This window comes from Hyaena hyaena, unplaced genomic scaffold (genome assembly GCF_003009895.1).
Source record: "Hyaena hyaena isolate Hyena2069 unplaced genomic scaffold, ASM300989v1 scaffold_44, whole genome shotgun sequence".
NCBI classification, from domain to species: Eukaryota; Metazoa; Chordata; class Mammalia; order Carnivora; family Hyaenidae; genus Hyaena; species Hyaena hyaena.
In genome coordinates this window covers 4,595,207-4,617,648 of record NW_024080676.1, presented here as the reverse complement: position 1 = coordinate 4,617,648, position 22,442 = coordinate 4,595,207, and the positions used below count along the sequence as shown (strand labels likewise).

Sequence of the window (22,442 nt, the reverse complement as noted above, 5' to 3'; positions counted from 1 at the left end):
TTCATTCATTCATTCATTTATTCAATCACCAATCTATCCATCCACCCATCCATCCATCCTTCCTTCCATCCATCCATCCATCCAGTCTTTTTGTCTCTGTCCCTCCCTCCTCTAAAGTCTTCCACGCTGGCTCCATTCTCAGTACTTTCTCCATTCATGCTCTGAGGGGGCTGCAGAAACTCCAGCCTTTAACTCCAAGTCCACAGGAAAGAGTGTTAGCCTATGTCCCCAGAGTCTCATATCATTATATCGGTTTTGATGAATTCTGTGGCCATCTTGAACCAGCCACTATGGCCAGGTGATGGGGCCTGGAGTTGGGAGTGGATTCCTATCTACCTGACCATGACAGCAGAGCTGGGGAGGGATGGATCCCAAGAGAAAAAAATTGGGGTTATGACTATGAAGTAGAGTGTGCAGTTGCTGCAGATAAAAACAAAGAGAACAAAACCCACTGGATGTCCATTATAGGTGCCATTTATGAGACCCAGGATCCAGCTAATTGTCCTTTGGCAGAGGCCTTTTGACCAGATTCTCGGTACCAGTTGCTTCTCTGGCTTGTTGCTTTGTCTGTTGTGTTCTTGGCCCTGGGCAGGGGCTAACCTGGTGAAATGGCTTGAGAGAGAGAGAAGCCAGAGCCTCCCCGAGAGACCTGGGTAACTACAGTTCGTGAGTCCTGCCCCCATTTTCACCTTGAGCTCCTTAATTCAGACCCTCTGGAGGCTGCTCTGTGATCCAGTGATTTATCTGCATCTGGTTAAGCAGTCACCTAGAGGATTCTGACCCCTGTCTGATCTGGCATATCATCTGTCTGCTTCAGAAAACCATGCGGGAGTTCAGAGCTCTTTAATATGTCTTCTGTAAAGACAGGTGGTGAGTTATGTTTCCCACCCTCATTACTCCATGGTCATCGGAGGCTCCTATGATGTAGCTGAAGTGCTCCCCACCGCTGACTTTGTGAGGATGGCCTCAGTTCCTTTTCATCTGGCTCTTGCCTTGTGGGTGCTTCAGAACTTCCTCTATGTGTGAGGGGTGTCCTTTCTCTAGACACAAGTGCTTGAACGTGGCCACACAGCTATGCTAGGTGCGCGTGTGTGGGGTGTGCGTGCATGCGTGTGTGTGTGTATATGTGCGTGTGCATGTTTGGTGTTGAGCATGATTTTGAACCTCCCCCTCTTTTATTGTGGCTGGTTTGTGTGTGTGTGTGAAATACCTCTATCTGTGCTCACAGAGACGCCAAAGCCTTTGGGCTTAACTGGTGATCAGAACAGTTCTGATCTGATCTGAGCAGTTGCTAGATTTATTTTTGTCCGTTGAGTTTTTATACTTTAAGGAAGAGGACGTTTTTTACCCCCTCTGACCTTTTTTATTTATAATTAGCTGGCCCCTTGGAGAGCCTGCGAGAGCAGGTACCCCTTCACTGCTCAGCTGAGTCTTGGCTAGGTCTTTATCAAGTGGGTGGGGGTAAACAGAGGCTGTGCATTTATTGTGTTATCCCGTGGATAGTCATAATGGCTTTGTTCAGTGCTTTGGCTGAGCCCTGTGGAGGAGTTGGCAGGTAGCTTCCTCATGGGTGGTGGCAGGGGCTGCGGGTGGGCTTCCATGGGGGAACATGCCCAGCACCAAGGATAAGAAGGTCTGTGAGTGGCACAGCTTAGCTAATAGTACAGTCATGACTCCTATCTGCTGATGCATGAGGGAAGCCTTAATGAAGGAGGTAGCCTTTGAGATGGATGTGACCTTGGGTAGGATGTTAGGAGGTTCCTTTCAGGAGGAAAGGAATTGTACAGGAAAGCAAAGAAGAGAGGAAGTGTGCAGATCCAGGGAGAGCGAGTCTGTAGCTGGGCATGTTCTGGGCTGGTAGCTGGAAGTGTGCATTAGGCCTTATCATAGAGGGGCTTGAATCCCAGATGGAAGGACCTGGGACACCTCTGTAGGTAGAGAGGGGTTACTGAAGGGCTTTGAGTGGTGTGTGTATTTGCATATGTGGGGTGAGTAAATGGAAATTTAGGGGGTAAAGTATAACAATAGCTAATATTAATTGAAATTGTACTCTGCGCAGGCACTGTTCTTAGCAACTTAAGGGTATCATCTTATGAATCAAAGTTGCTCCTCTATTCAGCCGACGATGAAGCCTCTGATGGCTTCCTGCTTCCTTCCATCTGATATCCAAAATCCTTAACACCCCTCTTCTTAATCCGGACTTCCTGACAATCCCAGCTTTTCCCAGAACACTATGCATACTCTTGCCTCAGGACATTTACATTGGCTGTTGCCTCTGCCTAGAACACAATTACAGATACCCACTTGTCTTGCTCTCTCCCTTCTTTCAGCAGCAAGGAATGGTCCAAGCTATCTGCATGACCTGCACCACGCCCCTCCTCTTGTTTGTTCGTTGTAACTGGATGATAAATACTTAGGGGCTGTGCAAGGTTTTTTTCGGTTTTGTTTTTAACAGCGTCTTTGTTAAAAGGAACTTTGTTCCTGGCGGGTTCATCAATCCATGGCGTTGCACTCTGAAGAAATCGCTGTCAAACTTGGTTTGGGATTTCCACTGTGTTCTGTTCAGTTGGGCTAAAATGAACACTTAGAGGAGAGAGAGAGAGAGAGAGAGAGTATGGCTGTTGTAAAAATTAAGCCGTTTGTGGGGAGAACTGGACGCGTGTTAAAAGCGTCACCGAGGGCCCTGGGATGTGCTTAGGAAGGAGGCCGGTGGCGCCATCCTTCTTGGTTGCATGGTGAGAGATGCGTGGTAGCTGCTGCTGGTGAAAGAGCGCCGGGCTCGCCGCCAGCTGTAGCATCCGCCCCAGAGCAGCTCTGTCCATGTCTGTTCTGCTGCTGGGAGATAGGAAGTGGGAGATGCCTATTTGCATCTTGGGGGAGGCTGTGCCCTACCTGGAGCAGCAGGAATGAGGAGGTGAAAGGGTGTCTCTCCGTCTTCTCTCGGCTCCTGCACAGCCACCGCGGTCCCTCTTCTAAACTCCGGCGTGCGCGTGCGCCACGCTTGCACCAGCCCTTCTGGGCGCTTGTAGGAGAGCCCGCTGCTGGTGGTTTTCCCACGCACTATGCCCAAACTGCTGTCCTGGGACTTGTACCCACGGCTCGCTGGCCCAGGTCTGCTCTCTTATGATATTTGGAGAAGCAGTCAGTCTCCCCACCCCCAGATGACAATCAGAGCGGTTACTACTCGAGCACCCATCAGGGACCAGGCCAGGGCCAGCTTTTCACACCTAGGCTCTCCTGGTATCTGTATGTCACAATGGAGACATGGAAACAAGTACTAGAGACCTTAGCTGACATGCAGCTGTCCAGGCTGGGGAATAACGAGTGGGCATGCAGAGCTGGGTCTGGGAGCCCAGGACCTGTGTCCCCCAGATACTGTGTAAAGGTTCCCCAACTCGGCGGCTGGCTGCGTCATGACAGCGTGGGGGAGCACGCTATGTTTACCCTCCTTGGAAACTCAGAACCTTTCCAGCTGAGCTTTTGCCGAGCTGAGCCTCCCCCATCCTCCTGTCTGAGCGCAGAGGGATAGTGGCACCATGTCACACATGTTCTGTGATGGTTTCTGATGGTGTGCGGGGTGCTGGCTAGTCTCCAGGGCCATCACCTATGAATGTCCCCACGGTGCCTTAAACCAGTGCCTCCTAAGCTTGAAGATGCATCCGAGTCACCTGAGGGTCTTGTGTCAATGCAGATCTGGACCCAGCAGGTCCAGGAGGGGTCTTTCCAGCCAGCTCTGGGATGATTGGTCCCTCCTGGTCTGCGGACCGCATGCTGAGAGGTAGGAGTTGAACCCACAGTAAATCAACAGTTGAACCCAATAGAATGGAGAGCACCTTGAGGGCAGGATGACAGCTGTGTCAGGTACAGTTAGTGTTTTCTGAGACCCTTGACATTCCCAAATTTAATGATAGTCCAGGCCAGTTCCGATGGTTATCAGACAGCAAGAAGTACTTGGTCTTATTGGATGTGACTCAGGCGTCCCAGATATGCAAAGTTGTATCCAACCCCAAAGCCAGGACTGTGCCGTCTGGGACTGGGGCACTGCTTAGCCACTTACGGTCAGTCCAGCCACCAGTCCAGGCTGCTCCCCAAGGCCAGAAAGCACTGGTGGTATATCCCACATCACACAGCTGTAAGAGGAGAGCCCATCTGGACCCAAACTCGCTGACTGCAAAGCCCCTCTGATACCATAATGCTTCTCAGCAGCATAGCAGGCATGGGTGTGGAAAGAGCACTAGCTATCCAGCTGGGTGACATTGGAGAAGTCACTTGACCTCTCTGGGCTTTTTACATTGGTTAGGAGAGAGTTGAACTAGGGCATGTTTAAATTCCCTTCTAGGTCTTATTCCTTTGAATGTGCACTCTCTGCTGGGGGTTCATTGGCTCCTCTGCATGGCAAGAGAAAGTTCCAGAAGGGGAGACAGAATTGCAGCCTTGTGCTTTCTGAGACCTATCCTGGGGTCAAGGGGAAGGCAGTGTTTTGGGTTGTCCCAGGAGGGGAGCTCCAACCAAACAGCGGGAGGATCTAAGCCTCCCTCCCTGTTACTTTCCCCAAGTGCTCCTCCTGTGTCCCAGCTGGGACCATCCCTGACCCCCTTCCATGTGAAGCTGGTCTCCTTGCAGGGGCTTCCATGTGTCCCTTTGGTGTTTACCCTCCTGCCACAGCTCTGCATGGCTCTTGCAGCCCACCTAGGGCTGCTGGTGACATTACGGCCCCTGTTGCCAGCAGGATGGGATACAGCTTTGACAGACCATGCAGCGGTCTCTTCCCTTATTGTTTCCTGCTTCCGCAGGGTGGGTGGAGCGTGCTCATGGGGCCCAACCCAGCCCCTCTCTGTCTGGCCATCCCTGTATACTGGCAGAGCACCTGTCTTTTCTTCCCTCTGAACCAGTTTCTCCTCTGCGGCTTCCCTCCCCCCCCTCCCCCGCCCCCCTCAGGAGGCCAGGGAGCCCTGGGGCTTTCAGGCCATTTGTGGTCATGGTTACTAAGTAAGGCTGAGGTGGTGGTGTGCCGAGGGGATGGCCGTGGGAGCCTCCTTCTAAGTGGGGAGCAGCATTTTATCAATGATATTCTTTAGGACTACTTGTACATGGAGTTACTGGAAATCAGGCCAACTTTCATCATCATCATCATCATCATCATCATCATCATCATCATCATTAAAATACGTGTTTTATTATTATTTTAAGAATTTTATTCTTACTCTGCAGACAGTTCACCTCTTTTAGCTGCACTCAGGCCAGCTGATCGCTCTGCCCTCCTCACACCCCACCAGGCTGCGGGCCCCTCACCCATTCCCTGCCTCCTGGCTTGGTGACTTGTGAAGGGACATATTCATGTCAAGCCTGTTTCTGAGGCTGAGTCTCTCTGTGCCACATCGATCCAAGAACCAGGTCGAAGAGTCCCCTGATGCTGAAATGCTCTTGGTACAAGTCATGTGACATAATGTCACTTATTGTCAGTGGGAGAGATGCTTGGATTCAAATATTGTGTCTTGTGGGGCAATGGAAGTGAGAACATTCATTCTCTGGCCACACTCTAAGTACATATTGTCAGAGGAATTTTAATACAGATAAGACATTTAATTATTAAATGGCTTGTCCACATGAAGCTCAAATGGAACTTTCTAATTAGCTGTCAGCTCCGTCAGAGCCCTGCTTGGGGTGCCCCGGGCCTCTTCTCTCCTGATTTTCATGTATAAATTCCATTTCATGGCAACCAGCTGCTGCAGGTACACTGCCCGGGCGCTCCTGCTTCTTCCAGGCAGGAGGTTGCCAGAGTTTCCTTCTCCTTCTGGGACCGCCTTTTCCCCTTCGGGGTCAGAGCAGCTATGCAAGGACCATCAAACCAGATTTGCTTCAAAAGGAAAAGCGTAAGGAAAGACTGGAAGCGGCCCCTCCCCGGATACCTCTCATCTATATGCGTGTGTGTGCAGAGTGAGGGCCAGGGCCCGGCAAGGGGCGCAGGTGGGAAGCCAGCAGCTGGTGGGAATGGGGGACAGACAGACAGACAGACACCTGACCAGATGTGCAGCAGGTCCAGCAGCGTGTGGCCTCTGCCCCGCGAGTGTCACGACCTTTGTGCCATTTCTGCTTTTGGAGACTCTCAGGCAGCGTGGCCCCGTCCCGCTGTTGCGGGCGGCCGTGTGCGGCTGACTGCCTCCTGCCTTGGGCCGGGGCGCCCTGCCTCCGCTGTCAGTCCTTCCGTAGCCCCACGGGAGGGGCCAGGCCCGTCCTGGTTTGCCTGCTCAGGAAAGATGGCCCCGAGGGGCTAGGTGTCCTGTCCAGGGCCACGTGGCTGCAGAGCTCATGCTCACAGCCGCGTTGATCTGCTGTCCAGGGCAGTTTCCCGGCTGGGGGACGCCAGGTCCTCCGGGTCAGGAGCCCCATCGGTAGTGCTGGAAAGACCAGTGTGGCTTTCCAAGGGGCCCCACGCCCTCCTGGCCCCACAGCCACCCTGTGAGGGCACCCGAGGTCACCTTCTTGGACGTCACTGTGGTCTGTTTGCTCTTGTTTTTGAGGCCAGAGTGGTCCTCGTCGCGCTGGCTTGGGCCCCCTTCCTCTTGCTGCTCTCAAGGGCCCCTGGCTCCAGGCCCCTTCCAGGCTGGCTTCTCCCGGGATGCTCCCGGCACACAGGCGTCTCAGCTCTGTCCCAGCACTAGGAGGGTGCGTCACCGTCTGCCTGTCCCAGTCCTTGCTTTCCCCTGGGACTCTTGCCTCACCTCTGGACACCCTCCCGGGCCTCTCCAGCCTGGGGCCTTTCTTCCATGTGACTTTCCTCCGTGGTCTGTTCCTTTGTGTGACCCTGTCTGTGGGCTGGGTGGCTGTTACATGCTTATCCAATCTGTTCAGGGTTCTCTTTCTCTCTCTCTCTCTCTCTCTCTCTGCCAGGGTCCTGTCCCTGTCAGGGTCCCCTCCCCCCTTCTCTCTCTCTGCCAGGGTCCTGTCTCTCCCACTCAGGGTCCTGTCTCTCTCTCTTAGGTTCCTGTCTCTCTCACTCAGGGTTCTCTCTCTCTCTTGCTGTCTCTCTCTCTCTCTCCTATCTTTCTCTCTGTCAGGGTCCTGTCTCTCTCTGTCAGGGTTCTCTCTCTGTCTCCCTCCTGGGTTCCTGTCTTTCTCACTCCGGGTTCATTCTCTCTCTCTCTGTCTCTCTCTCTTTCTCCCTGTTTCTCTCTCCTCTCTTCTCTCTCTCTGTCAGGGTTCTCTCTCTGTCTCTCTCTTGGTCCTGTCTCTATCACTCAGGGTCCTGTCTTTGTCAGGGTCTGTCTCTCTCTCTTAGGTTCCTATCTCTCTCAGGGTTCTCTGTCTCTCTCTCTCTGTCTCTCTCTCTCCATCTCTCCATCTTTCTCCTATCTCTCTCTGTCAGGGTTCTCTCTTTATCTCTCTTGGTCCTGTCTCTCTCACTCAGGGTCCTGTCTCTCTCTCTGTCTCATTCTCTTCTCCCCCTGTCTCTCTGGGTTCTTTGTCTCTCAGAGTCCTATGTCAGTCCAGGTCTGAGGAGGTAGAAGTGACGTCACAGTCACTACTTAGGTTCTGGAGCAGGGATATCAGAGTCAGAAACGCAGCCCCGCTTCCTAGCGGAGTGGCTCCCTGGCAGTTACCACCCTCTAAGCCTCATTCCCTGGCTCTGCACTGGGGAGGGCAATAGCCTTGGACAGTGGGGCTTTCGTGAAGGTGAAGTGAGCACAGTGAGAGTTCCAGAACTCTCTGCTCTCAGGATCACTGCTGTTTTCTCTGCGAGCTCCATGATGGCTGGGCCTGTGGCCCCATGGCCATGTGTGCCCCTCATGCTTCCCAGCCACGGTATTTTATGCGGAAGGCCTTCCGAGAATATGGTTATTTGTTCCACCTGTGATAGTTCAAGACGATTGGTTTTGCCAGACATTTGCTAGCTGCCAATGTGATCAGAATTTTGCAAATTGGACTATAAACTGGGCTTCCTGGTTCACTTGAAGTGGTGATATCAGAGCGGTAATGTAACAGAATTGTCATGCTGGTGATTGTAGATGTGTGTGTGGTAGTGGAGGGCAGTGCTGTGAACAAGCCAAACACAACGTGCCACCTCTCTTCACAGGGAGTGGCAGAGAAGGACGAGGCCCGGGGCTGCCCATGGACAGTGTACGGCTGGGGAAGGCCTGCCTCGGATGCTGGGGACAGTGAGGGATTTCATGTTTTCCTGAGGTGCACTGGATTACAGACCAGACCATACAGCCAAGTGCTGTAAGACTGTAATGTAATCCTAATAATCTGAATGATCAGACTGGGGTGAATCAGGGAAGACTTCCTGGGGGGGACTCCTTGAGACAGACAGGTTTTGTTGTTGTTTTTATAATTAATTTTTTTTAATGTTCATTTATTTTTTAGAGAGAGAGAGACAGAGTGTGAGCAGGGGAGGGACAGAGAGAGAGAGAGGGAGACACAGAATCCGAAGCAGGCTTCAGGCTCTGAGCTGTCAGCACAGAGCCTGACATGGGGCTTGAACCCATGAACGTGAGATCATGACCTGAGCTGAAGTCAGATGCTTAACAGACTGAGCCACCCAGGCTCCCCTGTTTGTTTTAAGACACCCACTGTCATACATTTTGGACTGTTTGCTTTTATATTCGTATCTGTATATTTTGCCCTCCACGGTGTCAGTTCCCCATGGTCAGCTGTGGTCCAGAAGCAGATGACCCTCCCAAGGTGTGGCCACAGGTCACTGGTAGCCTGACGCTACGTCACAGTGCCTCTATGGTTCACCTCACTCCATCTTGTCATGTAGGCATTTTATCATCTCACGTCATAAATGGTGGGTGTCCTTTCTGTGCCTTTAACAGCTCATTTCTCCTTCTAACAGAAGAATCGCTTAGATCCTAATTCTCACCTCTAAACCCCACCCTACCCCCACTCCCCTAATGAACTGACATGTTAGTGCATTGAGTCGGAAATGCTTTCTCTGTAAAAAGTATTGCCTCTGTGACCCAGGAGTAAATTATTTAGTGGTGAGTCAGACACATTGCTGTGAACCTTGCCCTGGCCGACACATAAACACATAAAACACAAGCATGAATTTCTTCAGAGACAGCGGAGCATTGAGGCATTCTCACGTCTCTCACGTCTCTTCTTTCTGAGGCTCGACAGTTCAGCTGCCTGAAGGATCAGATGTGGTTGTAGCATTTGATGTCTGAGGTGTAGGGTGAGGGCGGTGCCGGGGGAGAAGGCGGCACTGGTGGAGCCCAACTGCAGGCACCTGCCTCTCTTCTCATTTCACCTTCCCCTGGTGACCCGATGGGCAGGGACGAGCCTCCCCTTTTAGAGAGGAGAAAATGGAGCTTTGGGTATTCTAGAAGGCAAGAGAGGAGCAAGCAAGCTGTAGGTTCAGCAGAGCGATGGTTGGGTGTACATCTGTCTGATGTCTAAATGGGGATAAAGCTGCCCAGGAGGGGCCCGTCCGTGGCTCTGATTAAATACACCACTAAATGGGATTTAATTTTTCTGCCTCTATGAGTCTTTTCACATCTGTGCATTTCTAAATCACACCCTGCGTCCTGATTGTTGACAGAGACAATGTGGTCACGAGACAGAAGGGGCTGGCCGCTCGGGCCTGGGCTGGTGGGGGGCAGGTGGGATGTGCCGGGAGAAGGTGCTAGGGCAGCTCCGTGAGAGGCAGGAGTGTGGAGCTGCTGACATTTCGTTCCTGGCCCCTCCCACTCTGTGAAGCCTTTTTAGCTTGGCTGCTGGAAGCTTGGAGCTGATAATGATGAGGGAGTGTAAATGTCAGCGGGATCCCAGCTTCAATCAGAGCTGTTAAAAATAAGCCTGGCAAGCCTCTGCCAGAGGTGAGCTCAGAGAGCGGAGGGGGGAGGGCCTGCGGAGTTGGGGGGACCCTGTCAGACAAGGGTGCTGGTGTGGGGGCTGGGGGAAGAGGAAAGGAGGACACCAAGGCTGGTTTCCTGGCCAAGTGGCAGGTGGGGGTAGGAAGCAGAGATGGATGTGGAGGAAACGCTTGTTTTCTTTTCTCAGCTGTTCTGTGACATCTCAAATTTTGTTTGGAAAGGGAAAGCAGAAGGCAGCTGGCTAGGTCCCTGGGCTCGACCCACAGCTGGCTGTTTTGTCTCCTGGGCTGAAATGGTAGCGGCAGGAGAGGGGCCAGCTGCCGGGCTCACTCAGTGAGGCTTGCTTCCTCCTCCTGGCTGCTGAGAATGAGGCCCAGGGCCAGTCTCGTCAGAAATGCAGACTTTCAGGCCCTCCCCGGGGTGTGAACGAGACCCCAGAGGACTTCTGTGCACGCTGCCGCTTGAGAAGCACTGCCTTAGAAATAGTCAGGACCCTCATTTTGTAGGTCTGGACGCTGAGGCCCAGAGGGTCAGAGGGACTTGTCCAAGGTCGCACAGTTAGCACAAGAAAGAAAGCCTCTGAATCAGGGTCTGGAGTGTTCTTCCCTGTGAGCTTTGTGCCAGCTTCACATCCATTATGGTGCCTGGCACGAATGTAGGTTCAACAAGTGCCGTTGTCATTTCTCTTCCCGCCGCGGTGGGATGGCTTGTCTCTGCCCCAGGGACCAGTTTCAGGAACGGTTTGGCATTGATAGGTGAACTCCAGCTCTTCTCATTAACAATCTCTCTGGCACTGATTCAGTCCCACCCCTTCCGTCATCTGAGACATGCTCACTTCTCTCTCCACAGAGCAGAGTTGGTATGGGAAGGTGTGAAGGGCAGCAGGGGTGTGGAGGGTCTGGAGAGCCGCCAGCAGAAGGCCCTTCCCTGGGAAAGCTGTTTGGTCTGCAAGACTAGCATGAAGAAGTGGTGAGGTCAGCAGCTGGGCCCTGTCTGGAAAGCATAGATGCAGTTTAATTCGTTTTTTGTGGGTTTTGTTTTGTTTTTTAGTTTTGGAGGCTTTTTTGATAGTTGGGACAGGGCCAGAGAATTAAGGTTGAACTAATTTATTTATTGAGATCTATCATTGCTTTTATTTATTAAAAATTTTTTAATGTTTATTTTGAGAGAGAACAAGAGAGTGTGAGCAGGGGAGGGGCAGAGAGAGAGAGGGAGACACAGAATCTGAAGAGGCTCCAGGCTCTGAGCTGTCAGCACAGAGCCTGATGTGAGGCTCAAACTCACAAGTCAGATCATGACCCAAGCCGAAGTCAGATGCTTAACCAACTGAGCCACCCAGGCACCCCTGCTTTTCTTTATTTAAAATAATTCCATAAATTGTAAAAGTGCTTCCTTCCCTCCAAGAGTAAAAAAATAGACCAATAAAATGATGTAAAGAAGCTTTCATTAAGTAAAATAAAGTTCAGAGGTATCCATGTCTCCTTTCATTTGTCATAGATTGTTGCCATCCACAGATTGTTACTAGGCTGTGATTTCTAGTTAGGTGCCATGCCTGGTCTTTATCAGACCCATGGACAAGAGCTACAGTAACTTCTCATCTTAGTGATAGCTGTTACCTGCCCCACATAGCTGCATTTTCTTTATGAATGACATTTAACTAGGTGCTTGAATTTGACATTGCATCTTTTTTTTTAGGGTGGAAACGTCTCCTGTCTTTTTAACCAGGGTGCACATGGCCTTGTGTAATCATCACTTAATAAGGCTGAGACATCCTTAGGAGTATAGCATTCAGCCAGTTTTGGAGCCATGCAGTTGATGCAGGTGTGATGGGACCAGACAGATATGCAAAGTCACCCTCTACAGTTGTGCAGGCTGTGCACTGTCCAAGGGCACCATTTCTTTTCTTTTTTTTTAATTAAAAAAAAATTTTTTTTTACAAATAGTTTATTGTCAAGTTGGTTTCCATATAACACCCAGTGCTCATGCCCACAAGTGCCCTCCTCCATGCCTATCTCCCCCCTCCCCCCCAAAACCCATCAGTCAAGGGCGCCATTTCTAAGGGACACCATTTATATCACAGGGGTAGATTTGTATACTTATTATAACAGTTCCCAAGTAAATGAAAGTGTTTTGAAGAAGGGGTACCATTCTCCAATTCCCACAAATGTCCCCTATGGCTTGCCAGTGGTCCTGGAGGTTCTGGCTCCGAAGCTAGCTCTGAAACTTGCTGCCTACAATTCTCCCACAGATTAACATGCTTTTGGAGCTTCTGAAAGTTCTCATCTTTGCAGTCATCATCTTCTCTGGCACTTCCTCTCATTTTCACATCACTGTGCCCTTTCACGGTCAGGACTCTGCTTGTCTGCTGTGGTCAGGCCTGCAGAGGCTCCGTCCAGTGTTTCTGGAGATACAGTGCTGGGTTCTGCATGGCTCTGCTGGTCTTCTCCCTAAAGATGATTGATTTCTGTGCCAGCTGGGAAGATTGGGTTTGGCTTTATATAACAAAAAACAAAACAAAAAAGTATTTAAAATATTTAAAAGGTGGCTTAAATGAAGTATAGGGGTTTTTCTCTCACATCAAAGTACAGCGGCTCCAGTGTCAGCTAGGAGTCAAAGTCCCACAATCCTTCGGTCTTTTGCTCTAACATTCTTAAGCTTTGTCTTCCATCCTTAAGGTCACCTCATGGCTTGAGATGGCTCATGGAGCTACATTTATTTCCTATGGGTTCTAGGTCAGAAAAAGGAGGAAAGAGGGGAAGAAAGGATAAAGAGGAACCTCCACCAACTGAGACAGCCTGCTTTACAGATTTTCTAAAGGCTTTTTCATTTACAACTTCTGCTTACCTCTTCTTGGCCATGCCTACATGCAAGGGAAGTGGAAAATGTACTCTTTTATTGGGGCACACTGCTGGCCAGATAAAGTCACAGTTCCAATAGAAGGGAAAAGGGGAGAACGAATTTTGGCCTCTGCCACATCTAGCAGCTTCTCCCCTTTTCCTTCCCGTGACCTTCCCAGTGCCTCGTAAATGCTGTCCCACCAGAGCCTCACAGCACAGGTCATGTCTTCTGACGGCCACAGTGCCCTCTCCTCACCAAAGGAGAGGTTACTCTGGTTCCTCTCTCCCTGCTGTGGTTCTCGCCTCTGCCACTCTCCCCATGCGTCCAGGGAGGTGGGGTGGTGTGGTTAAGATCCGGACTAAGATAGACCTGAGCTAGGTTGTGGACTGGGCTCCTCAGCTGGGTGACCTTGGGCAGGTCACTGAGCCTCTTTGAACCACACTTTCCGCATGTATGAAATGGAGCTGGCAATAGCACGCTGACGGGGGTTGCTGTGAGGAGTGAATGAGGGGTGAGGGTAGAGCTTATTAGCACAGAGCCTGGCACACAGGACAGGCTGGGTAAGTGCTCATTACTATTAATCTTATTCTTATTTTGGGGTCTTGCCCTTGGCATGGCTCTTACCATCAGTCAGTGACATGTCTCATTCCTCCCGGACAATTCTCTTTCATCAGCATGTATTTATGGAGCATCTATGATGTACCAGGCTGTCTAGGTCCTGAGGTAATTGGCCAACAAAGCAGAGAAGAATCCCTACCCCAGGGAACTGACATCTCCTTTTTAGGGGTGAGACCTTGTGGCCCTTGGCTGCTTTTATGCTACTGGAAGTGGCATCCATGTGAGTATATGTGTCTCTGGGCCTGAGCCTCTCACATGCAGTTTTATAGATCCTGAGTCTTTCAGGTACTTGATCAGGAAATGACCCACTTTTTAAAAAATGACTTTGGGATTGCTTTGTTCTCATAGTCACAAATGGGCCCATCTGGGCAGGCTGACCTATGCAACTGCTCGGGAGATTAATGTGTTTTCCTTCTCGGGCAGCTCATTTGCTTCTAATGAGCGCCCTTCTGCAGACAAGGCAGGATATGTAATCTTTTTGGAGTTGCATCCCTTTGAGAATCTGATGCACTGTGCACGTAGGACAAAATTTGCATACAGTTCTGGGAGACGCACAGACTTCGGGCAGCCCCTCTTTGGTCCTCTAGGGCCCCCACGGACTCTGGGTCAGAGCATCAGAGCCCTGCTTGACACTCTAAGGAGTGACTCTCTGCTGGAGATGCCTCGCCCCTCCAGCAAGCAGGTGAGATTCCGCTGTATGGCAGGCACTAAAGCTCCTTGTGAGTGGCCTTGATTGAGCAAAGACCTGAGCTAAATGTAAGAAGATGAGACAGTAGTTAAAAGAGAAACAACTTTTCAGCTGCCGTTGCCCTTTGTCCTTTACCAGCGTGTGACGGTGTGCAAGGCTTCGAGTTCCTCTTGGTCTCAAGGTCCCCTCCTGTGACATAAAGAAGTTTGGTCAGGCCATTCCAAGGCCCCATGTCAACTCAGATGACCTGTGAGACCTTCAGGGGCAGTTGGACTGGGGGGCTCTGGCACCAGGCTGAGGGGCATCCAGATCCTGCCCCTATCCCTGCTGGCTCTGTGCCCTTCAGCCAGTTCAATGGCTTCCCTCAGTCCCAGTCGTCCCATCTGCAAGATGAAGATAAACTACTGCCGAAGCATAACTGGAAAAAGTTAGAAATATGACCCTCACACAAATATAAAGTGATTGTGTGCCAAAGGTTTATTTAAGTTATTAATGAGGAAACCAGCAGGTTGGTAAAGTTGTCTCAAGGAGAGTTTGAGACTCTTGTAAGCAACGAAAGAGAACGCGGAAGTAAAATTACAAAGTTGGATGCAATGCTGGTTAATGTCCTACAGGGCAGTAACTCCACTTTGTGATCTTTGCTGCCAGGCAGTAGTAGTTTACTGCTCTACCACACAAAACTCTCCAAGTTCATGTGTAACTTCACAGAGGATAGGCCCTAACTGGTAGGAGTGAGATGAACAAAGGTTAAGTTCCCTGGGGGCTCCTGGCGGACTTCATGGAAAGACATCGGGAGAAGCTCCTTTCCAGGGAGAGGGTGGTAGAAATGATGCAGGGAACGTGTCTGAACAGGCCCACCCTGATTGGTTTTCTGATGCAGCTGCGAAGTTAGTGTTAAGTGAAGAGAGTATATATCAAAAGAAATCTGTGCTTTGAAGCATTTGGCTTTTGCAAGAGACAGATTCTGAGGTCTTAGGGATGGATCATAGAGTCTCATCAAACCAGAGTGCACTTTGGGGAGGACCAAAATTTGGTCAGGTAAATAAGTGTCTTCTCAGACTTAGGTAAATGACCTCAAATGCACCAGAGAGGGTTTTTTGCCCCCTGCACCACCTCTGACATTGAATGGCCCTCCTCCCAGCCCAGCAGGTTGTTTGCATCTGTGATGTGGGCAGGTGTGCCGAGACTAGAGCAGAGAAGAATTCTGTGTGCAGACCAGGGTCCCGGGCTTTGTCTCCCCTCACCCAGCACCAGCAGATGGCCAGCCTCAGGCAGTAAGGGCAGGGGCTTTGGAGCCAGCCAGGCTCAGGGCCTAGCTGGACTCCAGGACAGGCTGGATGACTCTGGATTCCTGACTGAACCTCTTAGGTGGTGACAGTGAAAGTACCCAGCCATGGGAGACGTAAGCACTCCGTGAATGCTAGCTGCTGTGGGTCCTGTACTCCTTCCATCCTGCAGCGGCTGCAGAGCCTCAGCTTCCTTATCCTGAAAACCTGCCTCTCTGGTTATTAAGAGGGCTCAATGCTTGCTTTCACTACCCCCTGCTTCCCCCACATTCATAATGCAATCATCTCCCAGCAGCCAGCTCTCCTTGAAAATGCCAATCAGGTCCTGCGTCTCTCCTGCTTAACACCCTCTAACTCATGTAGAGTCCGCCTTGTGTCTTGGCCGTGCTCATAAAGCCCTTGTTGCCGGATCCCTGCCTCCATTCCTGGCTGTGTCTCCTCCCTTCCTCATGGCACGCTGGTCATGCGGGCCTCCTTGCTGTCCCCCGACACTTAACTCCTGCCTCTTTGTCTCTCCCTTGTTGCTTCCTCTGCCTGGAATGCTCTTCCCCAGGACTCCGCATGGCTCCTTGCTTCTCACCACTTGGCTTCCCCTTGGACAAACTGGCCAGCCCTCCCTGACTGCCCTGGCCACTGACGCCTCCTCCTTCCCAGTCACTCTTTAGGACGACGCCCTCTTCCAGTTCCGGTACGGCACCCATCCATCTTGGAAATCAGTTTGAAGGTTTTTGGTTATGCTGTTTAGTGTCTCTCTCTCTCCAACCCGAATGGAAAGCCAAACCCATGGAAGCACGGACCTCTTTGTCTTGGTTACTGCTCTGACAGAGCCCCCACCCCAGTGCCCAGCACTTACAAGGGCTGAATGACCCTTGTAGGAAGGATGATGATAACTAAGACACAAAGCATTTATCATGTGCCAGCAGGAACTGATCTGAACACTTTATGCGTATTTGCTCATTAAATCCTCACAACAGTCCATGAGTTAGATATTATTTATTATTCCCGTTCCATGGAGGAAGACAGTGAGGCACAGAAAGGTTAGGCAACAAGCTCAAGGTCACCCAGCTAGTAAGAAGCAGAGCCAAGATTCAGACCCAGACAGTCTGGCTCCAGAGTCTATATTCTTAACTTACATGCAAAGTATTTGTTGGGTTTGTGGTGTGCAAGAGAGAAAATGAACCATGCACCCAACACACCACCAGTCCCCAGTTTCTCCTACCCTTCCATGATGATAGCCTGTCCCCACTGGCTCTGTTCCCCAGCTTACTGCTAGCCTTCAGGGCCCTTCTCATGCAAAAGCCTTCCCTCTCCAGGCACAAGTGAGGACAGGGCTCCCCACGCCATGCACACACAGGGGATTTGATACTGCTGGGAAGAGGCCCCGGTAGCTGGAACTCCATTCCCACCTCTGCCCAGTGATTAGTCACACAGGATGTGTCCCCGAGGGCAGGTCTCCTGCAGGCTTCACACTCATCATCAGAGCCTGACACCTCCAGCCATGGGCAAATTATCCCCCAGCCACACAGCCTGCAAAAGAGAGAGGCCAGGGGATGTTAGAGCCCATCGCCCAGAGCAGAAAGCCCCCGCAGGCTCACATGCTGCTTCTTTTCATTTGCACCTCAGCTGGCTGTCCACGGTGACACTGACTTGCGTCTGGCTGCTGTGAAAAACCAGGTGTCTCCAGTCCCTGCCTCAGAGCCTCATCTTCAGTCAAGGGTCTTGGCTCCTCTGCCTGCCTCTCTTTGTCTTTTCCGCTCATTTAGCTTCTCTCTTCTTGATTCTCTTTTGCCCATTTCTCTTTATTGGTCTCTCGTCTCCATCTCTCTTTCTGTTTCTGAGCTCCTTGCTTTCCATGAGGTGGCTTTCCCACGTACCCTGAGTCTGGGGTTTGGGTGCTGCTCCCTTGGGATCTCAGCCCATGGCTTCTCTGCTTGTTCTCCCTCCACGGTACTTCCCAAGGGGGTGCCGCTGGGCTCAGAGTGTGTTGTCTGGAATTCTGGCTTCTGTTCAAGTCTGCGGTGCTCATCCGATAAATGAACTTGGTCTGGCCTCTACCCTCCCTTGGTCTCTGGACCCTCCCCATGGCAGCTTGTGAGTCTGAGGGTAGTGTATTTGTGTGCAGAGACATCTGCACACCAGAGTCACCACAAAGGTCTGATAGGTGTGGGACTTCTGATCCTGCCACCCATGGTGTTGGCCCCCAGCCTCTGCTCCTGACTTTTGAAAGTACCCTCTGACTCTCTCCTCTTTCTTTCTTTCTTTCTTTCTTTCTTTCTTTCTTTCTTTCTTTCTTTCTTTCTTTCTTTCTTTCTTTCTTTCTTTCTTTCTTCCTTCCTTCCTTCCTTCCTTCCTTCCTTCCTTCCTTCCTTCCTTCCTTCCTTCCTTCCTCCCTCCCTCCCTCCCTCCCTCCCTCCCTCCCTCCCTCCCTCCCACCAAAAATGTCCTGGGACAGCCCACCATCTGTAGGAGACAGAAAGGAGCACATACACACAGGTAAACGTGCAAGTGTCTTTGCTTGACCGTCTGAATTTAGTAGTAAACTTTTACCCATGCTATAAATAGCTCTTTTCTTGGATAGTAAGTTTAGCTGAATAGAAAAGGCCTACTCTGCTTAAAGTATTTCCTTTACATTGTTCAGACTGATGAGATGTCACCATGATAAAGACTGAGTCAGGAATCTTCCTCTCTTAAAAATGCACATACTCTTGGGAATCAAGGCTATCAGTCATTCACCGTCTAGTGTGAACTACTTTCCTCAACACTTGATTAGCATCAGTAATCCTGGGGGATTGGAAATACTGAGAAAGAAAGGATTGGAGAAGCACATAGCACTGGAAGGGGAGGTACACTGAGTTAGGGAGGTTAAGACAAGTGCCGGAGGGGCAGAGAGGACAGAAGAATAAGGATTTTCCATCCTGGCTACACATTGGAATGGGTAAAATGGGCATTAAAAAGTCCTGGTGCCCAGGTTCCACCAATGAAATCTGAAACTCTGGGGTGACGTCCAAGCATCAGTAGCTCTTTTTAAAGTTTATTTATTTTTGAGAGAGCAAAAGCAACATAGAGAGAGTGAGTGCATGTGCATGCACAAGTGGGGGAGGGGCAGAGAGAGGGGGACAGAGGATCTGAAGCGGGTTCTGCACTGACAGCACCCAGCCCAATGTGGGGCTCGAATTCATGACCTGCAAGATCATGACCTGAGTCAAAGTCAGGTGCTCAACAGACTGAGCCACCCAGGCACCCCCAAGCACCAGTAGTTTTTAAAGCTCCCCAGACTGTTGTGCAGCCAAGTTTGAGGACTGCTGTTCCGTCTAGTGCTTCACAACTTAAATGGACACAAGTCACCTTATTCAATGCAGATTCTGATTCTGTAGGTCTGGATCATGTCTGAGATTCTCCATTTCTACCAAAGCCAATACTGCACATCCCTGATCACACTGTGAGTAGTAAGGCTGTAGTTTTTACTACTTATTCTCCAAACTGGCTTGTTCTCAGACAATGACAGATGAAAAATAGGAAACATTGGGTGCGCTGATCCACATGAGCCCTCCAGTACAGAGCTCTGGTAAACCTGAGCTGGAGCACAAGGCTAAGCTGGAGGCCTCGGGCTCTCCAAGCTGGAGTTGGATCTGGGGTGCCCCTGGCTTCTGGCTAGGTGCTCAGTACAGGAACTGAAAGCAGCAATCAGCAAGCTCAAGCGGGTAAATGGTACATTTGTGTGGCTGGCATTCCGTGGTGGCATGGCTGTGCCCACATGTGGTCCTGGTGCTGGCTGCTCTCCTCACATTGGCATGCCTTTCTCCAGGAGGCAGGCAGAGGACAGGTATATCCTTCCTTTTTTTTTTTTAATATTTTTTAAAATATTTTTATTTATTTCTAGGAGAGAGAGAGAGAGAGAGAGACAGCGTGAGCAGGGGAGGGTCAGAGAGAGAGGGAGATACAGACTCTGAAATAGGCTCCAGGCTCTGAGCTGGCAGTCAGCACAGAGCCCGACGCAGGACTCGAACCCACAAACCGCGAGATCATGACCTAAGCGAAAGTCGGACGCTTAACCGACTAAGCCACCCAGGCGCCCCCAGGTATATCCTTCCTAACAGCTGTGTTGTTATGGTCAGGAGGCTGGAGACTCACAGACATGCAATGTGACAGGTGCAGGGATGGAAACAGCAGAGGGTTTGTGAGACATGGAGGAGAGGGTAGGTGGTGAGAGCGGAAACGGGCATCGTGAGAGGGAGTCTGCAGACGACATTCGGCTTTTCTTCCCAGGGCCCTTGGCCCTTCCCACCCAACACTGACACAAAGATAGTCTGGACCCAGTTCAGGGCCTTTTCTTTTTGCTGTAGAACAGGATCCTCAGAGGAATGACAGCTGTGTGGGTGGAGTGGGGGGCGGGGGGAGGCAGGAGTCACCTGCAGGAGCCTTATACCCTTATCCTTACAGTCCCTGAGAGGGACCTGTTTTTTAATATCAGAATGTCATAGACCCCTCCCAAATGCTGGTTTGACATTTTGAATAGCCCAAATGATCATCAAATGTTTACTGAATCCCACCTCTTTGTTAGGCATACAAAGAAACAGACACTGGCCTTGCCTCATAGAATGCATAATTTAATTCAGTAGATAAACATTAAATCATTAAATAATTGGACAACTATTTAATCGATTGATTAAAACTTAAGTGCTGTGGTGCCTGGGTGGCTCAGTTGGTTAAGCATCCAACTTCTGCTTAGGCCATGATTTCGTGGTTCATGAATTTGAGCTCCACGTCAGGCTCTGGTGCTGACAGTGTGGAGCCTGCATGAGATTCTCTCTCTCCCTTCTCTCTCTGCCATTCCCCTGCTTGCACTCTCTCTTTTTTTCCTTCTCTCTCTCTCTCAAAATAAATAAATAAACTTAAAAAAAAGCATGAGTACAGTTATGTGGTAGCTGAGAAAACATATCCTGTTATGAATCCAGCAACACTTTTAATTGCAACTCTATCTTATTTATCACAACAGCATCTACACCCATGTGGGAGAGATAAGAAGAAGTGCAATCAGTAGGAGTAGTGCCCACTCATTAGGCCTTAAACTGCCAACCCATCTATCCAATCTTCATGGCACTTTGCTGAGATAATGACTCTTAACTGCCCATTTTCTAGTTATGAAAAAGAAGCCACAGAGAGGTGAAACCCAAGGTCTTACATAACTCTCAGTCAGGCTACAGACAGTGCTAGGGGTGCACGAGCATGCCCAGATGTTGCAACAGGGCTCTGTGTGGGGGACCCCTGGTCTGGAGTGTTAAAGGGATGAGGCAGGACAGCAGAGTTTCTGGCAGCACCAGCCATTCCCTGGGGGAGCAGGGCTGTTGGGGCTGCTTCCCAGAAGCTGGACAATATTTCCATCTCTTCTGTAGAATCAGGAATTGGACCAACTTGGGGCCTAAAATGAAAGCTCCTCAACCTAATATCAATTTCTAGTTTTCACATATGGTCAGAGCCCCCTGGCCTCTGTCTCTCCCAGAAGCTGGCCACAAGAGGATAGGGTGCCCTCTCTTCAGGCTTTGCAGTTTAGCCTCATTTCCACACCTAGGTGAAGACTGGAAGCAGGAGTCCGAGAAGTCACTCATTCTGCTGGGGGATCTTGGGTGGTGGTCCTGGGGGGGCGGGGGGGAGGGCGGGGCAGATACCAGAGACTCTGAAAAGCCAGTGGCTGATGGCCTTGGATTCTCCCTCCAGCCTGTCCCCACCAAGACCACTTTATTCTCAGAGGCTCAGGGACACTCCTATCTGGACTGACTTGTGGCTGAAGCCTCTTGCCACAGGATTCTAAGGCTCACCTCTTTGTCTTTCAGATATAAGGGGGTTTGGAAGAAGTGACAGTTTTTGAGATACTTGTAGGAATCAGGTGCAAGCAGTCCCTGGACAATGCTCATCAGAGTCAGGGGCCGACATTCTGTTCTTCCCACAGAATGTCAGCTCAAAGGAAATACTTGAACCTGATGCCATTTTTTTTAATGAAATGTGTCTAAAACTTACTGTAGAATCATCTCAGTTCTAAAACAGAGGGCTCTGAACGTAATTTAACCTTTTTTTGATGACTCAGTGTCAACATTATGAATGTTCGTTACCATACTCTGCTTTTTAGCTTTTCACCTCCTTCCCCCAAGTTCATCTATCAAATGTCAGTGCTGACATGTATATACTTCTAGATGCCTCCCCACCCACCTGCCCATCACTTTGATGATTCTAATGTGCTAAGCCAGTGTAGCATAGTGGGCTACCTGCAGTTGGAAAGCCTGGGAAAGCTGCTATGTCTCAATTACATTTTCTGGAAAATAGGTATGGTGAGAATTTTTTAAATTTAAATTTTTTAATTTTTTTAATGGTGAGAATTTTTAATTGACTATTTTTATGTATAAAAATTTTTAAGTTTATTTATTTATTTTGAGAGAGACAGAGACAGTACAAGTGGGGGAGAGGCAGAGTGAGAGGGAAAGAGAGAATCCCAAGCCTAATGCAGGGTTTGCACCCATGAAACCATGAGATCATGACCTGTGCTAAAACCAAGAGTCAGACACTTAACCAATGAGCCACCCAGGTGCCCATAATTGACTTTATTTTTTAAGAGCAGTTTTAGGTTTACAGAGAAATTTAATGGAAAACACAGACAGTTCCCATATACTTCCTTCCTTCTGTACATGCACAAAGTCCCCCTCTGTCAACACCTCCACCAGAGTGATGGGACTATTTATCTTAGAAGGTTGTTTTAAGGATTAAATGAGATAATGTATATAAAACATATAAAATGCCTAGCACAGAACGAGGAGCATAATAAATGTGTTTCAAATATATAGTTATCATCACCATCATCATCAATTATAATTGTATATTATACAAGAGTCAGTGATGATCATAAAGGTCCTAAGGATTAAAGTAAGTGGCTTTGGTGGGAGGATCTGGGGGAAGGTAATTGAGGAATAAGCAGTTTTCAGCACCTCTCTGTGCTTGGATCTGTGTCCAGGCAATGGGAGGTTTGAATGGAGAAAAGGGGCAGGATCAAACTTCACTGCTATCTGGAAGTAGCTTAGTGGTGTGGATTGTGCTCAGTACATGCCTCTTCTAAAAGTCTAAGAATGGGTCCTTTGCAACTCATAATGGTGCTCACCTTACCCTCTGTGTGCATGCTATGAGCTGGACTCCCTGTGGGCTTTTGGGAAA

At 49.9% G+C, this 22,442-nt stretch overlaps 1 protein-coding gene and 1 long non-coding RNA gene across 2 annotated transcripts in view; one reads left to right on the top strand and one right to left on the bottom strand.

Moving 5' to 3' along the window:
* The window catches only part of SLIT1 (slit guidance ligand 1), a 173,369-nt gene that overhangs the window by 83,275 nt on the left and 67,652 nt on the right, over positions 1-22,442 (top strand). The gene's annotated exons all lie outside the window — the stretch shown is intronic.
* LOC120230604 lies at positions 459-3,181 on the bottom strand. The gene is made up of 2 exons (XR_005528086.1): positions 2,893-3,181; positions 459-2,583 (listed from the first exon to the last, which is right to left on the bottom strand). It is a non-coding gene; the product is annotated as an uncharacterized LOC120230604 (long non-coding RNA).